We start from the raw sequence: 11,205 nt of genomic DNA on the forward strand, positions 1-11,205 counted from the left end.
GTTTCCAACATAGTGTACAATTTATATATATATATATATATATGTATATATATATATATATATATTTAACAGCGAAAGTTACTTATTGTTTGACAGGCATTCACCATACTTTGATCTTGTCTGCGGGTTATGTATTGTTTGTTGCGCATTCACCATACGTTGATCATGTCTGAAGGTTACTTATTGTTTGATAGGAATTCACCACACTTTGATCTTGTCTGCGGGTTATTCAATATTTTTACGCATTCACCATACTTTGGTTATGTCTGGAGGTTACACATTGTTTGTTAGGCAATCACCACACTTTGGTCAGGTCTGAAGATCACCTTTTGTTTCTTAGAATTTCGCCACACTTTGATCTAGCCGGAAGACATTATTGTTTGTTAGGCATTCGCCACACTTTGATCTAGCCGGAAGACATTATTGTTTGTTAGGCATTCACCACACTTTGGTCATGTCTGAAGGTAACTTATTGTTTTTTTCAGGCGTTTGCTACACCTTGATCATATCTGAAGCATTTCTTTCTCTGACACGCGATGGAGTGTTTCCACGCTTCAATGAGCTATTGAAAACTCAGCTTCACTCGTATACATAAAATGTCCGTGACGCATCATAAAATAATAACATGTATTTAAATTACTCAATGCAAATGCAGGACGGTTGTTTACTTAAGACCACGTGGCCTATTTTTCTATGAATAATCAGGTCGTGACGTAAGTCTGGATGTTTTAATACCAACGCCGGAAGCACAACTTCATTTGTTTATAGCTTCTTGTTCGCGTCGAATTCTCATGATATGAGCCGGGGCGCGTCGAGATTGACGTTAAACAAGCAACACGATTCTTAAGCAGACTCTCCAGCACTAGCAGGAAATAAGTTGCCTGATAACAAAATAAAATATTATGCTTTAAAAATACATTTGTAGACACAATATATTTCTGAATAAATAAAACTACATTTTCAAGCATGCAGGCTTAACAAATGAAAATCCCCAGTATGGTAAACGCAGATAAGAAATATAAAGAAACACTAAAAGAAGAAAATGTTAGTAAAAACAATATGTTTCATTGACTTGGAAGTTTATCAAACAACTTTTAAAAGAAAGTGATTAAAAACTTATCATTTCCTCTGGAGTCATGCATGCTTAGGACGTCATAGGTTGACGTTTGTTAAGCCCGTACTTGACAACTATGTTGGTATCCATGTAGTTCATGTCCCACCACAAACTCTTTTCTGTACGAAAAAAACACTCTAAGTGAAACTGTTTCCTTGCATGTTACCTGCCTCGACATTATTACTATTAGGCTACACGTTGTGATTATGGTATTAAATTTACTGAATAATTTTGAAATTGCAAACATTGATTTGGAATAGACAATAAGCGAAAAATGTATTTTTTTTTTTTGTGATTTAAGGCCTTAAAACTCTTTTGCGTCACAAGCAAAAAATATTGAGAATAATAATTACAGAGAATCAAAAAATTCGTGATGATATTTGGAGGAAATCTAAAATTAATACCACTATAAAATTAATATTTAAATATACAAACAAAAAGCACTGAGGTGGCTTAACTATCGGAAGCTTATAAGTCATAAGAAATTAACGTATGCAATCTGTAGGACTTATTTCGCCAAAATGGAACGGAAGTCAATAAATGTAAATGTGCAACAAAAATTACGGACCCACATGTAATAACATAAACTCTTTTATAGTCAACCTCAATGGCAAATTTTTCACGTGGTACAAAACTCGTCACTGGATTTTTTTACTTATAATTTATCATTATAATATTAGTACAGTATGACACAGTAATATTATGTAATAATGTTGAATCAGCTCAATAAGGTTAAGGTTTGCTTGTAGCAAGTATTAACAGACTGATTTCAATTGTTTGAGCAAAAAAAATTACTTAGTGTTATAATATGTGTTTTAAAATGTTTCGTGCTAATACATACCATACAAGTATAACTTCTAAAGTGTGCAGAAACTTTACAGTATTAACTGTTTTGTGAATTTTAACAATTTGGTCGGTATTTTAATAAAATTCCTTGTCGAAAATCAGGTCCAAAGCCGAGGATAAAGACATCAATTTTTTTTCGTTTTTTTTGGAGCTTTTTCTTTTTTGTTTTATTAGTATTAAATTTCCGTCAGTTTCGTGTTGCTATCTGTGCGTGATGGTGGCAAGCAACGTTTTCGACAGAAGGTACGTGTTTGATTCGCGTCCGGAAATTTTTGTACTTGAGAAGCGAACATTTTTTATCAGTATATTTATAACGCGTGGAATCGGCATTATTTGAAACAATTATACGTTAAATTTGGTGACCGAATTTCGTATTACAAGTTTATTTGCAAAATGAGAACACGTGAATTTGCTCGTTACCGAGTTTATATGCTTACACATCACTGGCGAATACTGAAAGTATCGCTCACTTTTTTTTATTACTTTTAAGATTATTCTTTATGAGTCGATAGTCAAAGTAAATAAGTATAGTTAGTGCCCAGGAGTTTAAAGACGTGTACCCGTGAAGTTGTGAAGATACCTGAACAATTTGCAACTGTGTTCTTGGTGAATGTTAGTTGAAGTGTGCCAACTGAAACGCGGTCCTTCGGGCCAGAAGTTTCCCCACCCCTGGCGGGCGCCGACGCGGAACCGCGACGCCGCTAGCTGACGGCGCCGTTTGGCGAGGCGACCCCGTGCGCGCACACACGGCCCGCGAGTTCTTCCGAGTCGAGTCGACCTTGACTCGGGGGCGAACACGACACCGCTTCGTCGCATGACCCTCCCTCCCTCCTATTCCGACCATCGACGCCTCAAGGTCAAGTGTTTTGCGTGCAAGCACTTCCGCCTTACGAACCCGGGGGGGGTGGGGGGGGGGACCTTTCCCTCGTGACGTTTCGAACGAGATGTGCGTACGATCATCTTCAGGCGACAGTGGTTGATAGAAAAATTATTTCAAGAGGGGCTTTGAAAAAAAAATATATATATATATATATATATGTACGTTCTTGGGTTTTAACATCGGTTTATATTTAAACAAAATGTTGTTTGCATAAATAAACCAATTGTTATGGCAAAGAAATTGCTTCATAGGGTATCATTACTTCCGCGTAAAAAAAATTTTTTATGCAGTTAACTGCTTTATACGCAATGTGAGACACCCAAAATTGTTTCGGTAATATTTCATTTACTACAGCAATTAGATACATTCGAAACCCGTAACCTCTAGTGAAAACATGTTCATGTGCAAAATTAAACGACATTAAATTTACTTTAAAAACTGTTTTCTTTCTTTTTTCTTTAGGATGGACTGCTTGCGAGATTCGGGGGATAGCAAAACCGCCGATTATTAAAAGGAGCTCCAAAAGTATAAAAATGGTAATACATAAAAGGTTTTTTATAAAATAAACTTAGAACTAATAGAAAAAACTGTCTCTCTATCTCTCTAATTTTCCATCTCTTTTTTATATCTGTATTGTATACATCTATGTATATCAATAGCTCTTAATATCTCTATATCTTTCTATCTACATATATTCTACCTCTCTCTATCTACATATATCTACCTCTATCTATATCTCTATCTCTATTTATCTCTCCCTATATTTCTTTATCTTTATATCGTCAGTCTTTTGCAAAAAGGTGCCAAGTAAAATGGTAAAAAATGTTACTTGGCACCTTTTTGCAAAAGACCGACGATATATATATATATATATATATATATATATATATATATATATACCTTTTATCTCCCACTATCTATCTCTGTCTCACTCTCCTCTCTATAGCTCTCTACATCTTTCTATATGTGTCTCTCTATGTCTCTATCTATCACTCCATCTCTCTCTATCTTATTTTTTTATATTTAATTCAAATTAATTCTCTCCTGAGCTCACACACATACAATGAAAACACAACAACTGCCGCTAAACTATATTAAATAAAAACATTTGTTGAAACTACTCGTTCATCATTGTTTATATCACACAGGAACTGAAATGTCGCTGTTTGTATTTGATTCAGTTCAATTCTGTGAATTGATGCTGTTTCTATTTGAGTCATTTAAATTCTGTAATTCGTGCACACTAATTCACCGAAAACATAAGAACTGCCACTTAACTATATGAAATACAAACATTTGTTGAAACGATTCGCGCGCCACCTACTGTAAAATTATTGTACTAAGAAACCTCCATGGGAAAAATTGTATCGCGCCATCTCTTGAATACCATAGGAACGAATACGGGGTAAACAAACAAACATTAATATATATATATGCCTTTATACCGCTACGATTTGTTTTGCTTACAAATTGCTAACCAGTTGACTTCAACTTTAGAACATACACCCACTCCATACACTAATATGAACGATGCTTTAACAATGAAATGAAGAAATATCATCAAGAATAATTAAATTTTGCTTAAATGGTTAACTCTATCAAAATCTCACTTAGCCAGTGGTCTTCATCGTTTTTCAAAGGTCAAGTGCGCAATGGTTTTTCGTAATCGGTTGAATGGTTTAGGAACGCATATGGGACAAAAAAAAAAATTCAATTTTATATTTATACTCTATCATTTACTTTAAACCTTAAGGATTCTACGAATTCTCCTTCTTAATGAATAATAGATATACTGTAATGAAACTTGTAATTCCAATATTTAAAAAGAGGGGGAAATCAGTCATATTTATGATATGATAAGATATGATAATCATTTTATTTTACTCTCTACTCCTTCGTTGATTAGGTGGGAAATGTTCAGATAAATGTATTCATCGATGAGCAAGAACCGTAAAAGACTTTAAATCCCCTACTGCAGCAAGTACGTACATGAAAGCAAACATTCAGACGGTGTGTAGAGCTCGTCACGCGCGGGATTCCAGCGCGCTTTGCTATATGAGTATCGCATCGCACTGAACAACACGTACACAACTCGTGGTATGTTGTTTTTCAAACACAAAGTCCAGGATGCATGTGTTTGTTTGTTTTTTAGTTTTTCCGAACGCTCAATCGATTTTCGACGTCCGGGCGGGTATTTAAGCCGCTCAAAAACCCTTGTGCACCACTTGTCTCGTCTCGTCTACAACCAGACCAACATGTACTCCAAGGTAAGACGATCACACGTTTACCTCTAAAGTGGCATTGCTGCCTATTGAACAGGAGGGACGCCATCTTGGTTTCAACAGTTTTTAGGACAAAACAACTTTCCCTAATTGGATTTTAAGAATATGGCTTTGTTAATCATAATAAATAATTTTATTGATTCTCGAAGTTGCTTATGACTGGCTACACAAAACGCTTTTTTTTCTTTTAAATAATTTACTTTTAGCATTTATTTAATTTCTGGGGGTGGCTACAACTCCGTAATACTGTAATATAGTCTTTGACAATCTCTTATTGTGTAACCTCTGCTTTTAAAAAAAAGTGAAATCAAAACAAATTTAAGGTTAAAAAGGCATTTAAATTTTTGGAACAAATATGGCGTCGTTCCATTTATATTTCTCCCTCTTTTTTAAGGAAGTGGGAGTAATTGTTTCAATGAAGTGAAATAATTGCGATTTATACGCTCATTTGACTTGATGGTTGAGCCTACATTGCAAACCACGGAACTTTTTTATTTATAAAAAATAATAAATTCATATTAAAAGCGCAGATTTCACATTGACATTTACTCTTTTGGCGTGAAAACACGCTTGGAAATATTTGGGTCCCTCAGATGCTTTTGTTTTAAGCTAACATCGTTATAAACTGTCTTTTTACTGCGCGCAGGCGTTTAGTTGGCAAATTCTTTTGAAATCTGTTTAATTTAAAAGTATGCTATACAAATTTGAAAATTAAGATTGTTATGATTTAAACATCAATATTGATTCTAACTTACAATAAATTGGGTTGTATGACAACCTTTTATTTATAACAATAAAATAAAAAAACACTGATGAACTATTTTAATGACAATGCAAAATAACTTTAATCGTATAAAATTGTGTCAAACAAGAAATTTAAAAAACCTTTGTCTGAAACATGACTAAGTAGTGGCACACATTAAACCAAACTGTTCTTTGTTGAAAGAAACGTTTGCTTGTGTCAAAAGGAGGCGGTCGCACGGTGCTATATCATACTTGACGAGTTGTATAGTGCAGGCGGAACGTCTGGCGAGATGGACTCAGTGGTTCGATGGAAACTCGTAACGGATCTGAAGAGCCCAATATTAGGCAGATACCTACACAGCAAAAAAAAATTCTCTCTACTTTTACAAATGATTCCTTTAGAAACCACTTGCCAAGAAACAGTTTGTTATACTACAAGAAATAAGTATATTGTAAGATTGTTGGGAACATGGTTATGATTATTTTTGCATAAATGAAACACTTTTTTTTCGAGATAATACTGAGCACTTCTTAAGAAAATTGGCGAATAATTTTATAATTAAATATTCAACAATTTGACTTTATTTTGTTTTATCGTGTTGATTGTGTGCGCAGTCAATACTGGAAAGCTTTTCAGGGAACGGTTTTACAAATAACTCCAAATGTTGGAGGTACTGGGACAACACAGAGAATGAATGACGGGATAACAATCAAAGCCCAGTATATTTTCTGCAAACATTATTTTGTAAAAAAAAATATATATCTGTAATTTTACATGACTATGTCTGTTCCATTTACAACAACAAAAATCACAGCGCAGGGACACTCGCATGGCTCTGCCCGCGTTGCTGCACAGGCAAACGTTAAAACTGTCATTTACACGTGAAGTTAAAAAAAAAATTGGTTGTCTGTAAAGTCGGTTTACGGACGATAGTTTAACGTGACAACGTCATAACAAAACATTGATGAAATGATTTCATATTTTTATGAATAAAATTGAATCATTTTAATTTTAATAATAAAATAATAAATACTTGAAATTATACTAGTAATCAGATTTTTAAAATGCAAGAATAATTAACCTTTATTGCCGAAATTGTTGTTGTAATAAGCAATGAAAACCACATTAACTTTTCACTTCACTTTATAAACAGTCGACGAAACAGTTCACGTGTAGATGACTTGTAATTAATTTTAAAAACTGGCGTTTAGCTATAAAGTTAAAATATAATTATGAACGAGTTTACATATAAATAAAAAACTGTAATTAAATATCTATCATCAATTATATGAATCACCATAATTTTTTAGTCAATTTTAACATAACCTATTATTACTGCACTCGCCGACAGCGTAACGGAACAGTGTGCGTAACGGGACACTTTTTCGTGCGTGCAGCCGGCGTTCATCGATTTATTAGACGTTGTCACGTCAAAAAATTACCGAAATTGCACGAATAAAAGTATTCGGACGTGTACGAAATATACTGTGAATCAGTGTTTTCCCTTTTAAAGTATGTTGATCATGCAGGACTTAGTGAGCGATACATAAGACACACGGCACAAGTGCCACTACTACGACGTGTAAGCGAGCCCTGTCTAGTCGCCACTATTTGGTCCCGTAAATCTCTGCCCACAATTCGGATCTGCACTGAAATTTATTTTCCAAATGTAACTGAATGAATCATGTTAAATTGCAGATGTGTGAAGTGTGAATATTTATGCATTGACATCGGAGCAACTGGTTCGTTATGTACAAAAGAAATGTTCTCGGTAACACTGGATTCGGTTTCTTGCCCGGGCATTTTAAGTTATTTGTTAATCGTTCCCTGAATAGCTTTACAGTATTAATTGGTCACATTATTAAACATTACAAAAAAACCTGTTAAAGTTCATTTGTTAAATATTCGATTTTTATTTGGTTTAAAATATTTATTCGATTTGCAGGAATAAATTATGAAATATTTAATGATACGACTCCGATAAAAGTGAAAAAAAAAAGTGGGCAAATACTAAAGTCCTGTTTGAACATGATTTTCGAGAAGGAATTGTATACAATTACTGTCCATGTTGTTTAAATTCATTAAACAGTTAATATTATAAAGTTTTCCTTTGTCTTTGTGAACTTTAGTCCACGCCATCCACCACAGATGGCAGCACCGTGTTTGTGGCTTATTACCGTTCCTTAACTTCTGTCGCATTCTCGAAATCACTCCCACCAAACGCCGTTTACTGAGAGCTAAGATGTTACACGTCAAAAACGTGTAGCCTAACTCATTTTTCTCCAAAGTATGATTTTGAATTTTGAAATGAAACTTAATTGCTGATGGGTAGAGACCTGCAAAATTCGCGGATTCATTCGGTGATAGGCTAGAATTCAAACACATATACCTCTTAAATAATTTTGCTATTGGCTTACTGTTCATCTGGACGAATCTCAACCAGTTATAAACCCTCAACCAAAGAAGGATCGAATCACAGACAAACCAGCTGAGACGACTTACAAGTCGGCAGCCAGATGAACATGCGTTATTTGCCCGAGTGTACAGGGGTGTGTGCAGTCTATCCTGAAGGCCATCGAAACCGCGAATTTTGCAGGTCTCTACTGATGGGTAGAGACCCGGAAAATTCGCGGGTTCAATGACCTCCAGGATAGACGCCAATATCCTCTACACACTCGGGCAAATGCCAACTGTTCATTGGCTGCTGACTTGTGAGTCGTCTCGACTGGGTGGACTGTGATTCGACACGTCTATGAGTGAGGGTCTCTAATTGGCCCTCAGTCCTCCAGATTAACAGTGAACCAATGGCAGAAGCAGCACTAAGGTATAATTATTTGAATTTTAGCATAACACGAAATGAACCCGCGAATTTTCCGGGTCTCTACTGATGTGGCTAAAATTTTCGAGCATTACGAAAATTCCGATCGCATGAAAGGAATAGTCAGGTTCCTGGTGGGGGAACCGGTAGAGCAGGAGAGTGCGTCAGCGGCGAAGCCACTCTAACGTATGCACTAGCGGTCGAATGGCAAGACTGAAAGGGAGATGGAGGATAGGTACGTAGCACAGCATGCAATGTTCTGGTCGTAACGGTCGGAAGGGGGGAACGGCAGGGGAGGGGTAATAATGACGCAGCAGTGATGCTACGGAATTATCGTAACGCTGCTTGTGTTCGTCTACTCCTCAGTATTTTTTTTTTTTTAATTTGAGATCATACTCGCATCTTAAATATTTTGAGTTATTATTTCGTGTTAGATAAAAAAATACTATTAATTTATCGCTATCCATACCTAATAAGCGAGAAGTTAAAGTTCTGTAACGCGTGTGTTTGCGTGTGTGTGTGTGTGTGGGAACCGAGGTGACTGACGGCCGAGGGTGTCTGCCCCACAGACGCTGTTCCTGGTCGTGCTGCTGGCCTCCGCCTGCGTGCTGCGCGCCGCCTCCGGGGAGCAGCAGCCGCCCGAGCAGGCCGTGGACGCCGCCCCCGCGCAGGAGGAGCCCGCCGCCGCCGAGGGCCGCGCGGAGGCGGCGCCGGAGGTGCCCGCGCCGCCGCCGCAGGACGACAACCAGGCGCCTGCCGTCTAGCCGCCCGCCTCCTCTCCCCTCCTCCACTCTCTCCTCCACACTTCCCCCAACCATTCCCCCCGTTCCGCGTCGTGCAACTCGTCTTGAATGAGACGTTGCCGCCGCGCGATTTGGAAAACCGCCCGAGATATATCACCAGGTGCCTGTTCGAAAAAAAAAAAAAAATCATTCAAGCAAGCTCTCTAGTTCCGTTTCCCGTAAAAATGTCCAAAACGCGTTCGGAGTAAGTTTTTAGGACATGAAACACCTGGTGAAGATTCTTTGAAAATCACTCTTAAGAGATTCGCAATACAACTTTATCTTCATTTCTATAACTTTTGCCGCTCTAATCTCATAGTTTCCCTATTCACGATTGCGCGCCAGTGTCCAGAGGCGACACCGTGCTGGAAGCACCTGGGAGCTTCGCACTTATTGTCATCACGCGTCACTGACTCAAGACACGCACCACCCTGACTAGGGCGGGTCCCTTAAAAGTAGCACCAGTGTTGGCCATTGTCGCTTGCAAAACATCCCGTGAAGTCGGTCTACGAACGCTGTCCACCGAACAACCCGTGTGAAGAAGAATATATGTGGACCACCAGTACTGCTGTCGGATTCGAGGCGATGTTACACAACGCAGACTACACACCAGCAACCTTCCGAGACGGCAACAACACAGGGTCGAGAGATTCCACACCTTGCAACACGCAAGATTACACGCATGTCATAACACTGTAGCTCTATCTGTGTTTCGTAACTGATGCATGTCTACTGTCGGCAGACGAATCACGAGAACCTTGTTTGGAAGCTAACGCCTTTCCTGAATGGCCAGCCCAAGTAAGGCGATGGTTTTCTTGCACATGGCCAACAATTTCAAGGAATAAACCTCTAGCACGGGCAAATTTCGCAAGAAATATCCTGCCTCTATTTGCCATGCATCAGTGAGTAATTGCTCCAATGTTCAGTAATGTAGCATGTTACTCCGGTAACTTGCCAAACTTCCCATGCAACAGTCAATTGCACAGCTCGTCAAATTTTTCGTTGTTCGACTTCAATGTGACCCATGTCACTGAGATAACTAATCAACGTTTCAAGTAATTTCTCTAAGCAGCACACTTAATTCGCACTGAATCAACAATCTAAGCCATTCTTTCTTGAAGCGTAACTTGTTACGGTCCTGGTAACGCTCCGTGCCGTTCCATGGGAAACTGTCAGCTTTTGAAATCAATACCTAAGTTGGTGAACCTTGCTAGGTGCTGAATATACATTCTAAATCGTCCCCTTATACAAAACATCACATTGAAACTACCCAATGCAATCCCCTCAGGAAAATAATTTCGTCAGTATTCCGCGTGTGGATTTCTCATGTTGTGTTTCGATGGATTTTGACGTAACTCTGGAATGTCATCCTCAACAAATTTGATTACTTAAACTTTATTAAAACCAATGTAAAAAAATTTGTCTTGGAAAAGATTATGTCTCTTATAATGAACTTCTACACTCAATAACATTGTGTATCACATTTCTGTTTTGCTTTTTTTGTTAATAAAATTTTGTTGACTTTACTATGGTATATTATTTTTTTACCCTTCAGCGTTTTTCAGTAAATTTTGCTTATGTATTTTTAATTTCATGGTAAACTACAATCAAAGGACTATATAAATTTGACTTTTGTAAGTAGACATAAGGTACTCGTATTTTGCTATAATTTTGAGTTCAGCAAATATAAACCCCTCATAAAAATACTGACTAAATTACAAGAAAAAAATTACTTGGC

At 37.4% G+C, this 11,205-nt stretch overlaps 1 long non-coding RNA gene across 1 annotated transcript; it reads left to right on the forward strand.

Annotated features, from left to right (window-relative positions):
• Positions 1–5,012: 5,012 nt before the first annotated feature.
• Positions 5,013–10,993, forward strand: LOC134531974 (uncharacterized). The gene is made up of 2 exons (XR_010075101.1): positions 5,013–5,107; positions 9,255–10,993. It is a non-coding gene; the product is annotated as an uncharacterized LOC134531974 (long non-coding RNA).
• The last annotated feature ends 212 nt before the right edge of the window (positions 10,994–11,205 follow it).

The sequence above is a fragment of the Bacillus rossius genome, chromosome 5 (genome assembly GCF_032445375.1).
Source record: "Bacillus rossius redtenbacheri isolate Brsri chromosome 5, Brsri_v3, whole genome shotgun sequence".
Classification (NCBI taxonomy): domain Eukaryota; kingdom Metazoa; phylum Arthropoda; class Insecta; order Phasmatodea; family Bacillidae; genus Bacillus; species Bacillus rossius.